This window comes from Coregonus clupeaformis, chromosome 4, assembly GCF_020615455.1.
Source record: "Coregonus clupeaformis isolate EN_2021a chromosome 4, ASM2061545v1, whole genome shotgun sequence".
NCBI lineage: Eukaryota > Metazoa > Chordata > Actinopteri > Salmoniformes > Salmonidae > Coregonus > Coregonus clupeaformis.
Window position 1 is genome coordinate 19,083,665 of NC_059195.1, and position 14,464 is coordinate 19,098,128.

The 14,464-nt window shown below is 42.8% G+C and overlaps 1 protein-coding gene across 4 annotated transcripts in view; it reads right to left on the reverse strand.

The window, feature by feature from the left end:
* Positions 1 to 14,464, reverse strand: part of LOC121551853 (plakophilin-4) — a gene marked incomplete at its 5' end in the record, with an annotated part of 103,249 nt that overhangs the window by 60,810 nt on the left and 27,975 nt on the right.

Consider the following 14,464-nt stretch of genomic DNA (forward strand, 5'->3'; position numbering starts at 1 on the left):
TCCCTGAAATTCTATGCATTCTTTTGTCTTATGTGTGTTTATGATACCAGGGGTCGAAGCCAGACCGAGTAAATATATATATATATATATATATATATATATATACACACACCACCGGTCAAACGTTTTAGAACACCAACTCATTCAAGGGTTTTCCTTTATTTGTACTATTTTCTACAATGTAGAATAATAATGAAGGCATCAAAACTATGAAACAACACATATAGAATCATGTAGTTACCAAAAAAGTGTTAAACAAATCAAAATATATTTTATATTTGAGATTCTTCAAATAGCCACCCTTTGCCTTGATGACAGCTTTGCACTCTTTTGGCATTCTCTCAGCATTCTCTCAACCAGCTTCACCTGAAATGCTTTTCCAACAGTCTTGAAGGAGTTCCCATACATGCTGAGCACTTGTTGGCTGCTTTTCCTTCACTCTGCGGTCCGACTCATCCCAAACCATCTCCATTTGGTTGAGGTCAGGGGATTGTGGAGGCCAGGTCATCTGATGCAGCACTCCATCACTCTCCTTCTTGGTAAAATAGCCCTTACACAGCCTGGAGGTGTGTTGGGTCATTGTCCTGTTGAAAAACAAATGATAGTCCCACCAAACCAGATAGGATGGCGTATCGCTGCATAATGCTGTGGTAGCCATGCTGGTTAAGTGTGCCTTCAATTCTAAATAAATCACAGACAGTGTCACCAGCAAAGCACCCCCAACACCATAACACCTCCTCCTCCATGCTTTACGGTGGGAAATACACATGTGGAGATCATCTGTTCACCCACACCGCATCTCACAAAGACAGAGATGTTGGAAACAAAAATCTCTAATTTGGACTCCAGACCAATAGACACATTTCCACTGGTCTAATGTCCTTTGCTCGTGTTTCTTGGCCCAAGCAAGTCTCTTCTTCTTATTGGTGTCCTTTAGTAGTGGTTTATTTTCAGTAATTTGACCATGAAGGCCTGATTCACGCAGTCTCCACTGAACAGTTAATGTTGAGATGTGTCTGTTACTTGAACTCTGTGAAGCATTTATTTGGGCTGCAATTTCTGAGGCTGGTAACTCTAATGAACTTATCCTCTGCAGCAGAGGTAACTCTGGGTTTTCCATTCCTGTGGCCGTCCTTAAAGTAATGATTGACTGTCGTTTCTCTTTGCTTATTTGAGCTGTACTTGCTATAATATGGACTTGGTCTTTTACCAAATAGGGCTATCATCTGTATACCCCCCCTACCTTGTCACAACACAACTGATTGGCTCAAACGCATTAAGAAGGAAAGAAATTCCACAAATTAACTTTTAAGAAGGCACAACTGTTAATCGAAATGCATTCCAGGTGACTACCTTAACACTTTTCTGGTTACTACATGATTCCAATTGTGCTTTAGATAAATGTGTGTCTCAAATGGAACCCTATTCCCTATAGGGCCACTAGGACTCTGGTCAAAAGTAGTGCACTATATAAGAGGATAGGGTACCATTTGGGATGCATACAAACATTCACTTTAAAGATGAAATGGAAAGAACCTCTTATGTGCAGATGCAATAATGGACCGAAAGAAATAGAAAGAAACAGAGGTCATCGTTATGGCAGTGCAGCATTATGCCTACATACAAATAAGAAGTTTACAACCAAAAATGGAAATTAAATTCAAAATGGTTGTTTCTCTGTTTCAGAGGGGTTGGGTTAAATGCGGAAGACACATTTCAGTTGAATGCATTCAGTTGTACAACTGACTAGGTATCCCGCTTTCCCTTTCCTCTCTTGCCTCTCTAGTTGCGAAGGTGGTCTTTACTGCCACAACAGACAGAGTACGAGGACGATCATCCTTTTCCCTAAGGTCCCCTGAGGTTTGACTTGGTTATTTTTCATCCTCGTCGGTGCTTGAAAAACACACTTTGTGAATAAACGGAAAAGGTCAGGCTTGGCAATCCATCCTGGCTGAAGCTCTGAGAGGCTCTAGCGCAGCGCTTGTAGAGTAAATAGAAAACATATTGATCTCGGGGCAAAAATGCCAATGCGCCTCCGATAATAAAACATACAGATGGAAGCAGGCAAGCATGACCCGTGTACACACACACACACACACACACACACACACACACACACACACACACACACACCTGGACGCACAGACATGGACGGACGCACACACACATGGATGCACATACACGGACACGCGCTCACACGTACACACACATCTGACTGTTCTGAGTTACTGCATGTTGAGCATACACATATTTCTCAGAGATAAAGCAGCAGTTGTCTCCCAAGAATAATGAGGTATAAAGCTTAGCGGCCAGAAAGAAAGTTCATTTTAAAAACACATCATGGCCCTCAGACAAACACTGAGTGTGCGTCCCAAATGTTACCCTATTCCCTGTGTGGTGCACTACTTTTGACCAGAGCCTGCTGGGATAGCAGAGTCAAATGGATCTATAGGCAGGGAGTGTGATGGATGGTGGGGTCAGTTGTGCCTGGTCCTGGATCAGTGGGAAGGTGAGCAGGCAGGCAGGTAGATAGCTCAAACTCTACCGTGAATCCCAAATGGCACCCTATCCCCTATATAGAGCACTACCTTTGACCAGGACCTCGCAGGACTGGTCAAAAGTAGTGCACTATGTAGGAAATAGGGTGTAATTTGGGACGCACCCTCTGTCTGGGAAAGGAATTGTGATTCATTCTCCTCTTCAATGAGAGCGGCCATAACACTAGGCCCTGAGTAGCTCCCCTATTGTAAACCTCAGCCACTTCAACATGATTATAAGGGAAGACCTCTCAAACCACAGCAGCACTAAACTAAAACACACAGAGTCCAAACCTGTAAAAGGTTGAACTAACAGCCACCTGGGCACAGCCAGCTTCAATTACATAAGAAAATTATCTTTAGCGAAAAGGACATAGTGAAAGCAATATACAGGTAATGATATAGTCATCGAGAATAATTATGTGAGCACTGGACCTTAAAGCAGGGTTCCCACCCGTATGCTTTCAAATGAAATATCTTAGCGGGTCATTATTGCCATGCACCTGCTGCTGCCGTTCGCTGGCTGTATCTTTCCATTCGAGGGGATGTTAAATGAGCTTATAGAATTAGGGGAGGGCAATCAGCATGCCAACGAGACGCAGGCAATTAAAAGAGGAAGCAAGGAGAGGTACGCTCCATTGAGCCATGGCAGATGAAGTGGCATAGCCTGCGTCCCATAAGGAGCACTACTTTTCAACAAGGCTCATAGGGGTCTGGTCAAAAGTAGTGCACTATATAGGGAATAGGATGCCATTTGGGATGCGGACCCAAACTCCTGCTACCATCATACCCAGACCCATCTCACAGTCACAGCCGCCTGGGTGGGTGGAAGGAGACACAGGCAGTAAACTGCTGACACCCACAAACATTACAAGCAAACCCATCCCTGACAGGAAAACTTAAAGCGCCACTGTCCATCACACCGCCATTGTTATTGTTTTTGATGACGAAACGGAGGTGAGGAGAGCCACGCAACGTGGATTTATTTTTTCAGTTGTTGTTGTAATATCTCAAATGGACGTGGCAGTTTCACCATGAATGATTCCAGCTTTAACCTCACAACCACATCACTCTGGAGGTAGACTACAAAGGGGAAGTGTTTACGTCTTCCATTCCAGTGTAGGGTGAAGTTGCCCCTAGACAATGATCTTGGGTCAGTTTAGCATTTCCCCATTAATGGTTAAGGTTAGGATTGGGGGAGGGGAAGCTGATCCTAGATCTGTACCTATAGGAAACTTCACCCTGGAGCTTCCATTCCCCGGGTGGGAGGTCTCTTCATCAGTCTCAACCCACCCAGAAAGTTTAGCCGCTGGTCAAGTTGGTCCACCCCAGATGCTGCTGTCCTGGAGGTGTAATGAAATTGAATGAGCCTCATCAGAACACTTTAGCATGATGTCGCCTCTATTGATGGGCCGGATGGCCTATTGAGCTAAACGCTGTGACTTTAGGACTAGGGTAATCTCTTCCATTCAGACACAAAACGCCACGGGATCGCTATATTATTCCTTCTTCACAGGCTGTAAAAAGGTGTGATGATCACTGCTCATGTTTTTTTTACAGGGCTGTGGAGGAGGTGCTGGGTCTGTATTGATCCCACAGTGGAACGCCAATGACTCTCTCTCCCCCCGACTGATGATGGTGATGGCTTTGCTCTGGAGGCTGCTTCACTACAGACCAGGGAGCAGAGAGCGTTACCCAACCCTCCTCAGTACAGTACAGGGAGCGTTACCCAACCCTCCTCAGTACAGTACAGGGAGCGTTACCCAACCCTCCTCAGTACAGTACAGGGAGCATTACCCAACCCTCCTCAGTACAGTACAGGGAGCGTTACCCAACCCTCCTCAGTACAGTACAGGGAGCGTTACCCAACCCTCCTCAGTACAGTACAGGGAGCGTTACCCAACCCTCCTCAGTACAGTACAGGGAGCGTTACCCAACCCTCCTCAGTACAGTATAGGGAGCGTTACCCAGCTCTCCTCAGTACAGACCAGGTAGCGTTCAACAGCCCTCATTCAATACAGGGAGTGTTTCCCAGCCCTCCACAGTCAGTCGGGTCATTCCTACAATGCAGTGCCTTTTCTGTCCCCAGGAAATATAACTTATTATTTAGTGTAAAATGTGGATCCCAAAAGGCTTTAAATATAAGTTACGGTGTCCTTTACCTTTAAAAACCCCCAAATATGATTCTTGAAAGGGAATTTTATGCATTTTTAACTCTTTTTTTCAGTGGATGTGTTTTGCCATGTCCCCGGGTGTTATTCATCAACTTCCACAAGAAATATAAGGCAAAATCTTTCTTCATTATTTTATAGTCCTAGTTAAACTCTCTCTCATCAATAATGTTTTTTTCATGATTATTGTATTTATTATTATTATTTTATTTAAGATGTCCTGTGTGTCTCTGATATCACTTTTCACCCTGTTAGTTTGTTGCAATTCTCCATTGAAAAAAACAACCCTTCCTATAATGACACCACATTCAGGAAGTGTCAACATTTCTTTGGTGGGAAAACAATGGCGCAAAGCTAAATAAATATAAATACTCAGTTGTATCTATTTTCCCATGTTTTATGTTGTTAGTCTGTATTTCACACACTCACATGTTTCCACCTTGTTAGGCTAAATTATAGAGAAAATTAACCATATTTCAAAATGTTAAAATATGTTTGATAGAGAAGTTAAAATCCTGTTCAAGTGTTCACCATTATGCTAGCTCAATCTTGCTCACTCACAGAGCTATGGCTAATTTAGGCTCCAAATGTCCACCCTATTAGGTCCCACCCTGTAGGATTATGCACCTAATAGGTTGGAAAACGCACCCAAAAGTGCCTGAGCTTGACCAATATGTTTTTATGAAAATGAAACATGTCCTTTTTCTGACAGAAAAAAATTAAAATTAAAATTAAAAAAATACACTTTTTCCCCCCAAACGTTAATAGGTTGGAAAGGCACCGCAGGGTAGGAATGACCCAGTCAGTACAGTGCAGGCAGCACCACACAGCCCTGCCAGCCCAGCTGGTGGCAGCTCTCCTGACCTCCCAAAGCCGATTACTCTGGCTAGGGTCGCCAAAAGGCCACAACCTCTTCCAACTGCCCATGGCCATCACATGATTGGAATTCATCATATAGAAGTGACCAGGTTCAAAATAACCCTGTAAAACCACTCACTGTTTTGATGTAGGGCTAAGCCTTGATCGATTGTGAGTGCTGAGAATATGACAAGAGAAAATTACCCCTATCATGTAGGTAGAAAATGGTGCTGGTACCTTGCTAACGTCAACAAATAGGATCAATATCATGACTAGATCCACTCACTGAGGCTGCAGAAGCCTCTTGTGGAGGAAATAGCAACAAATAGCCTGGTTGCCAATTTTGACAACAATTTTCCCTGTAGGACAGCCTTTGTATGGAGACTCTCTGGCCAGGCTTCTCTCTAATAACTGCAGCTCTCTGAGCCCTGAGAGCTATAATGGACACTCACACTGAGTGCTGCTATTGGATGAGGAGATGCTTCGTATGAGGACCTCAGGGTTATTACTTGTCAAGAAAGGAGCTTCATGATTTAGGGTACACTCTACTTTCAAGAGCGGAAGCACTATACCCACATAGAACTATACTGGCTATGGCAAATTACTTCTAAACGGGCAAGCCACAAAGAGACATAGCCACTAGAGACCTCATTTAATCTACACAATACATTGTATACACTGGGTGTGTCCGAAATGGCACCCTACTCCCTATGGGCCCTGGTCAAAAGTAGTGCACTACATGGGGAATAGGGTATCATTTCAGACGCAGACAGTGTCCCACACAATCCAACATGTTGTTGCCTTTTCCATTAGTCAAGAAACCAGACCAATAATAACCTGCCTACCTGACTGACTCACTTAATCAAAGAGGCGATATGCATAAACCAACAGAGAACCCCGGTACTAATAGCAGCCACTAAAATGTGTCCATTAAGCAATTTCCCTCAAAAGTCACAGTCCATTAACCTCCTCTCTTATTGTCCCCAGCCGCATTTCACAATTAACATTCCTACTCAACAACACATCATCAGGTGTTCAAAATGATTCACTGTTATCCAATGCTGCATAGGTGGATTACTTCAAACCATATCTTCCAATTAGATACAGCATGCATCACCAATGGCACCCTATTCCCTATATAGTCAGTGGTGTAAAGTACTTAAGTAAAAATACTTACTCAAGTCGTTTTTTGGGGGTATCTGTACTTTACTTTACTATTTATATTTTTGACAACTTTTACTTCACTACATTCCTAAAGAATAATGTTATTTTTACTCAATACATTTTCTCTGATACCCAAAAGTACTCATTACATTTTGAATGCTTAGCAGGACAGGAAAATTGTCAAATTCACACACTTATCAAGAGAGCATCCCTGATCATCCCTATTGCCTCTGATCTGGCGGACTCACTAAACCCCAATTATTAATTTGTAAATGATGTCTGAGTGTTGGAGTGTGCCCCTGGCTATCCGTAAATAAAATAAAAACAAGGAAATGGTGCCGTCTGGTTTGCTTAATATAAGGAATGTGAAATAATTAATCCTTAAGTACATTTTCGCAATTACATTTACTTTTGATACTTAAGTATCAAACCAAATACTTTTAGACTTTTACTCAAGTAATCTTTTATTGGGTGACTTTCACTTTTACTTGAGTCATTTTCTATTAAGGTATCTTTACTTTACTCAAGTATGACAATTGGGTACTTTTCCACCACTGTATATAGTGCACTACTTTTGACCAGTGCCATTTAGGATGCACGAAATCTCAACACTTCCTTAAATAAATCCAGCAACGGCAATACATAAAATGACATCCATATAGCATCTCAAAGTGAGCATACAGTGAGGAGAGTTAGCCAGACATAGGAAAAGCTCAGCGATTTGAACGTAATTTTGGCTAATAGGGTTGGTGTCTGGAATGACACATCGTCCCATCATCCTGTCCAAACATCGTTGATATACGATTGTATTGGCGGGAAGAACGCAATATAAAAGGACACATTGCTAAGCCTAGTTCTTTCTTTATCTAGTCTAGGCTGCAGAATGATTTTCAAATTGGTAGGCCTATATTTCTCTTGGCTATTAAAATACGCAGATCAGTTATAAAAGGTTACCTTTTAAAAACAAATATTATAGCCGTATTAAGTGTAGGCTGAGTTTGCTACTCTGAGAGAGAAAAGGTGAATATGCTGGTGTTCCTTGCCAGAAAACTTTAGGTAGGTCTACAACATGGTAAAAAACAACTAGACCTAATGGTTCCTCATTGTACTTTCGTATTTAATTTTAAATGTAGCCTATATTCAAATGCATCTTATTAGAAAAACATTGCCTATAGGAAAGGCTAAAATATTCTGTCAAACTTTGAAATACTTACAGTGGGGAAAAAAAGTATTTAGTCAGCCACCAATTGTGCAAGTTCTCCCACTTAAAAAGATGAGAGAGGCCTGTAATTTTCATCATAGGTACACGTCAACTATGACAGACAAATTGAGAGAGAAAAATCCAGAAAATCACATTGTAGGATTTTTAATGAATTTATTTGCAAATTATGGTGGAAAATAAGTATTTGGTCAACTACAAACAAGCAAGATTTCTGGCTCTCACAGACCTGTAACTTCTTCTTTAAGAGGCTCCTCTGTCCTCCACTCGTTACCTGTATTAATGGCACCTGTTTGAACTTGTTATCAGTATAAAAGACACCTGTCCACAACCTCAAACAGTCACACTCCAAACTCCACTATGGCCAAGACCAAAGAGCTGTCAAAGGACACCAGAAACAAAATTGTAGACCTGCACCAGGCTGGGAAGACTGAATCTGCAATAGGTAAGCAGCTTGGTTTGAAGAAATCAACTGTGGGAGCAATTATTAGGAAATGGAAGACATACAAGACCACTGATAATCTCCCTCGATCTGGGGCTCCACGCAAGATCTCACCCCGTGGGGTCAAAATGATCACCAGAACGGTGAGCAAAAATCCCAGGACCACACAGGGGGACCTAGTGAATGACCTGCAGAGAGCTGGGACCAAAGTAACAAAGCCTACCATCAGTAACACACTACGCCGCCAGGGACTCAAATCCTGCAGTGCCAGACGTGTCCCCCTGCTTAAGCCAGTACATGTCCAGGCCCGTCTGAAGTTTGCTAGAGTGCATTTGGATGATCCAGAAGAGGATTGGGAGAATGTCATATGGTCAGATGAAACCAAAATAGAACTTTTTTGGTAAAAACTCAACTCGTCGTGTTTGGAGGACAAAGAATGCTGAGTTACATCCAAAGAACACCATACCTACTGTGAAGCATGGGGGTGGAAACATCATGCTTTGGGGCTGTTTTTCTGCAAAGGGACCAGGACGACTGATCCGTGTAAAGGAAAGAATGAATGGGGCCATGTATCATGAGATTTTGAGTGAAAACCTCCTTCCATCAGCAAGGGCATTGAAGATGAAATGTGGCTGGGTCTTTCAGCATGACAATGATCCCAAACACACCGCCCGGGCAACGAAGGAGTGGCTTCGTAAGAAGCATTTCAAGGTCCTGGAGTGGCCTAGCCAGTCTCCAGATCTCAACCCCATAGAAAATCTTTGGAGGGGAGTTGAAAGTCTGTGTTGCCCAGCGACAGCCCCAAAACATCACTGCTCTAGAGGAGATCTGCATGGAGGAATGGGCCAAAATACCAGCAACAGTGTGTGAAAACCTTGTGAAGACTTACAGAAAACGTTTGACCTGTGTCATTGCCAACAAAGGGTATATAACAAAGTATTGAGAAACTTTTGTTATTGACCAAATACTTATTTTCCACCATAATTTGCAAATAAATTCATTAGAAATCCTACAATGTGATTTTCTGGATTTTCTTTTCTCATTTTGTCTGTCATAGTTGACGTGTACCTATGATAAAAATTACAGGCCTCTCTCATCTTTTTACGTGGGAGAACTTGCACAATTGGTGGCTGACTAAATACTTTTTTTCCCCACTGTATTTGCACTGTCAGTTTCCCCCCCCCCCACAAATGTAGGTTATTTCATACTGTTTAGGCTACTTTATTTATTTTTTAACTTGTAGGCCTATATTTTGGATTTGTACAGTTCAATAGGCAAAAGGCATATTCTAATAGGCCTATTCGTTTTTAGCTGAGGAACGCTCAATTCCGTTCTCTTATATCGAGATGGAGTTGAGTATTGATAACTGGTCGAGCGATTTGCTAGCAACAACATTGAGTCACCATCAGTCGATACTTGTAAAAAATTAGCAAACGCTTACCTGTTTGTCCTGTACAACTGCGGTCCTTCCACGGGGTGCTGAAATTCATACTTTTTTTAAAATATTGAATACAACCATCGACTCTTTCCTTATTTGTGTTGCTCAACTCAGCGCGAATGCGCTTTGCCAATTGAATCTCAGATTACGTAGTACGTCAAGGCCGCTACGTCTCCAGTTGAGCAACACAAATTAGGAAAAAGTCGGTGGTTGTATTTGATAAAAGTTTTTATTAAAATTATGAATTTCAGCACTCCGGGGAAGGACAGCAGTTGTACAGGACAAACATAGCTACAGGTAAGTGTTTTCAGAATTTCCATTTTTCGACTGATGGTGACTCAATGTGTTGCTAGCAAATTGTGCGAACAGTTATCAATACTCAACTCCACCTCGATTTAAGAGAACGGAGTTGAGCATTCCTCAGCTACATTGTTTTTAGCATAAGCTAATGTTCATTTGATTTTAAGTGTTATAAAGAATGTTATAAATAATCATGTGTTTTATCTGATTGTATATTTAGGATTTTTACAGTTCAATAGGCATAGTCTAAGGATAATAGGCCTATACATTTTTTACCTAAGCCAATGTTCATTCAAGAATGTTTTAGGCTAAATAATACTTTGCTTTATCTGATTGTTGTTGACTTATATAATGCACAATTTGTAAGATATTGAAAATAATGTTGTTTGTGAGACAACGCCGACACAAACTCCTCATTCGTAAATTTTTTGTTCCCGCTTTTTGAAAGTGCTGCTGCGGGAGCTTATGCCCGATTGCCCGTTGTGCAATTCTAGGGCATTAATAAACACTTCCACAATATTATAAATATTAGTTTATAAGTTTAACTTGTCAAAGTCATTTTTACTGCAATTTTTCTTTACAGTAGCCTATGTGTAAGCCTATATTATTGGCTGTTTGATTTTCCGACGGCACAATTTATTTTGCCAACACTTTGGTCAAGTAAAGCAGAAATGTACCCGGTTTTTTAAATGTCCTATTCGATTAGTCTATCTTGCAATTGTTTGTTCTCTCTCTCATTATTACTATACTATGTTTTTATTTAGGCTATTTGCAAACAACTAGACGAACAAGTAACATTCAAATCGAATGGATATTGGGGAGAAAAAGGAAATTACGATTTTAAAACAATAAGCCAGACAACTCAGTGTCCCTTGCAAAAGGCACAAGATCATCCGACATAGGAGAGGGAAGAAAACATGTTAGGCCCTATCTGACATTTTGCGCGTCTTTGGTGCTCTCTGCTCTTTCTACAATCTACAGTGCCTTGCATAAGTATTCACCCCACTTAGACTTTTCCACATTTTATTGTGTTATAACCTGGAATTAAAATGTATTTAATTAGGATTTTTTGTCATTGATGTACACAAAATAGTCTAATATGCTTCTCATCGCCCTGAGAAGACAATCACCATGGTGAAGCATGATGGTGCCAGCATCATGTTATGGGGATGCTTTTCATTGGCAGGGACTGGGAAACTGTTCAGGATTGAGGGCAAAATGGATAGAGCCAAATTACATTTACATTTTAGTCATTTAGCAGACGCTCTTATCCAGAGCGACTTACAGTTAGTGAGTGCATACATTTTCATACTGGCCCCCCGTGGGAAACGAACCCACATCCCTGGCGTTGCAAGCGCCATGCTCTACCAACTGAGCTACACGGGACAAATCCAGGCAAGTTCTAAAGGAAAACCTGTTCCAGTCTGCAAGAGACCTGGGACTGGGGCAGAGGTTCACCTTCCAGCAGGGCAATGACCCTAAACACACAGCCAAACCGACACTGGTGTGGTTTAAAAACAACAACCTGAATGTCTTAGAGTGGCCCAGTCCTCAATCCGATTTGAGAATCTGTAGCAAGACTTGAAAGTTGCTGTTCACCAACGGTCCCCATCCAACTTGACAGAGCTTGAGAAATGTTCTGAATTTTGCAGACTCACAGCTGTAATTGCTACCAAAGGTGCTTCTACCAAGTATTGACTCAGGGGAATGAATACTTATGCAACCAACAATTTATTTGTTTAATTAACTTTTTTGTCACAAGCAAAAAATATTTTGCACCTTCAAAGTGTTAAAGTATGTTGTGTAAATCAAATGGTAAAAATCCCAATTAAATCCATTTTAATTTCAGGTTGTAACACCAGGAATTACACCTGGAAAAGGGGGGTGAATACTTATGCAAGTCACTGTACATTGTTCTCTTACATTATGTTAATATTTTAAATGCCACATATGTATGAAATGTATTAGGCTATGGCAAATAGAGAATAGGCATTTGGCATGTCGCCCTGCTGCGCTGTTTTGCACTGCCAGACTCCGGAGGTGTAGTCAAATTCAAATATGCTAAACCATCGTTTGTGACATCACGATGTCCTCATCATCAAAAAATAAAACATAAAACATTATTTTGCCACATGCGCCGAATACAACAGGTGTAGACATTACAGTGAAATGCTTACTTACAAGCCCTTAACCAACAATGCAGTTTAATAACAAATTGCAGCAGTAAAATAAAATAACAGTAGGGAGGTTATATACAGGGGGTACCGGTACAGAGTCAATGTGCGGGGGCATCGGTTAGTCAAGGTAATTGAGGTAATATGTGCATGTTGGTAGAGTTAGTGACTATGCATAAATAATCAACAGAATAGCCGCAGCGTAAAAGAGGGGGTTGGGGGTGGGGTGGGGGGGCAATGCAAATAGTCTGGGTAGCCATGATTAGCTGTTCATTAGTCTTCTGCCTTGGGGGTAGAAGCTGTTAAGAAGCCTTTTGGACCTAGACTTGGCGCTCCGGTACCGCTTGCCGTGCGGTAGCAGAGAGAACAGTCTATGACTAGGGTGGCTGGAGTCTTTGATAATTTTTTGGCCCTTCCTCTGACACCGCCTGGTATAGAGGTCCTGGATGGCAGGAAGCTTGGCCCCAGTGATGTACTGGGCCGTACGCACTACCCTCTGTAGTGCCTTGCGGTCGGAGGCCGAGTAGTTGCCATACCAGGCGGTCATGCAACCAGTCAGGATGCTCTCGATGGTGCAGCTGTAGAATTTGTTGAGGATCTGAGGACCCATGCCAAATCTTTTCAGTCTCCTGAGGGGGAATAGGCTTTGTCGTGCCCTCTTCGTGACTGTCTTGGTGTGTTTGGACCATGATAGTTTGTTGGTGATGTGGACACCAAGGAACTTGAAGCTCTCAACCTGTTCCACTACAGCCCTGTCGATGAGAATGGGGGCGTGCTCAGTCCTCTTTTTTTTCCTGTAGTCCACAATCATCTCCTTTGTCTTGATGACGTTGAGGGAGAGGTTGTTATCCTGGCACCACACGGCCAGGTCTCTGACCTCCTCCCTATAGGCGGTCTCATCCTTGTCGGTGATCAGGCCTACCACTGTTGTGTCGTCGGCAAACTTAATGATGGTGTTGGAGTAGTGCCTGGCCATGCAGTCATGGGTGAACAGGGAGTACAGGAGGGGACTGAGCACGCACCCCTGAGGGGCCCACATGTTGAGGATCAGCGTGGCAGATGTGTTGTTACCTACCCTTACCACCTGGGGGCGGCCCATCAGGAAGTCCAGGATCCAGTTGCAGAGGGAGGTGTTTAGTCCCAGGGTCCTTAGCTTAGTGATGAGCTTTGAGGGCACTATGGTGTTGAACGCTGAGCTGTAGTCAATGAATAGCATTCTCACGTAGGTGTTCCTCTTGTCCAGGTGGGAAAGGGCAGTGTGGAGTACAATAGAGATTGCATCATCTGTGGATCTGTTGGGGCGGTATGCAAATTGGAGTGGGTCTAGGGTTTCTGGGATAATGGTGTTGATGTGAGCCATGACCAGCCTTTCAAAGCACTTCATGGCTACAGACGTGAGTGCTATGGGTCGGTAGTCATTTAGGCAGGTTATCTTAGTGTCCTTGGGCACGGGGACTATGGTGGTCTGCTTGAAACATGTTGGTATTACAGACTCAGTCAGGGACATGTTGAAAATGTTAGTGAAGACACTTGCCAGTTGGTCAGCGCATGCTCGGAGTACACGTCCTGGTAATCCGTCTGGCCCTGCGGCCTTGTGAATGTTGACCTGCTTAAAAGTCTTACTCACATCGGCTACAGAGAGCTTGATCACATAGTCATCCGGAACAGCTGATGCTCTCATGTATGCTTCAGTGTTGCTTGCCTCGAAGCGAGCATAGCAGTGATTTAGCTCATCTGGTAGGCTTGTGTCACTGGGCAGCTCGCGGCTGTGCTTCCCTTTGTAGTCTGTAATAGTTTCAAGCCCTGCCACATCCGACGAGCGTCAGAGCCGGTGTAGTACGATTCAATCTTAGTCCTGTATTGACTCTTTGCCTGTTTGATTGTTCGTCGGAGGGCATAGTGGGATTTCTTATAAGCGCCCAGGTTAGATTCCCGCTCCTTGAAAGTGGCAGCTCTACCCTTTAGCTCAGTGCAGATGTTGCCTGTAATCCATGGCTTCTGGTTGGGGTATGTACGTACGGTCACTGTGGGGACGACGTCATCGATGCACTTATTGATGAAGCCAGTGACTGATGTGGTGTACTCCTCAATGCTATCGGAAGAATCCCGGAACATATTCCAGTCTGTGCTAGCAAAACAGTCCTGTAGCTTAGCATCTGCA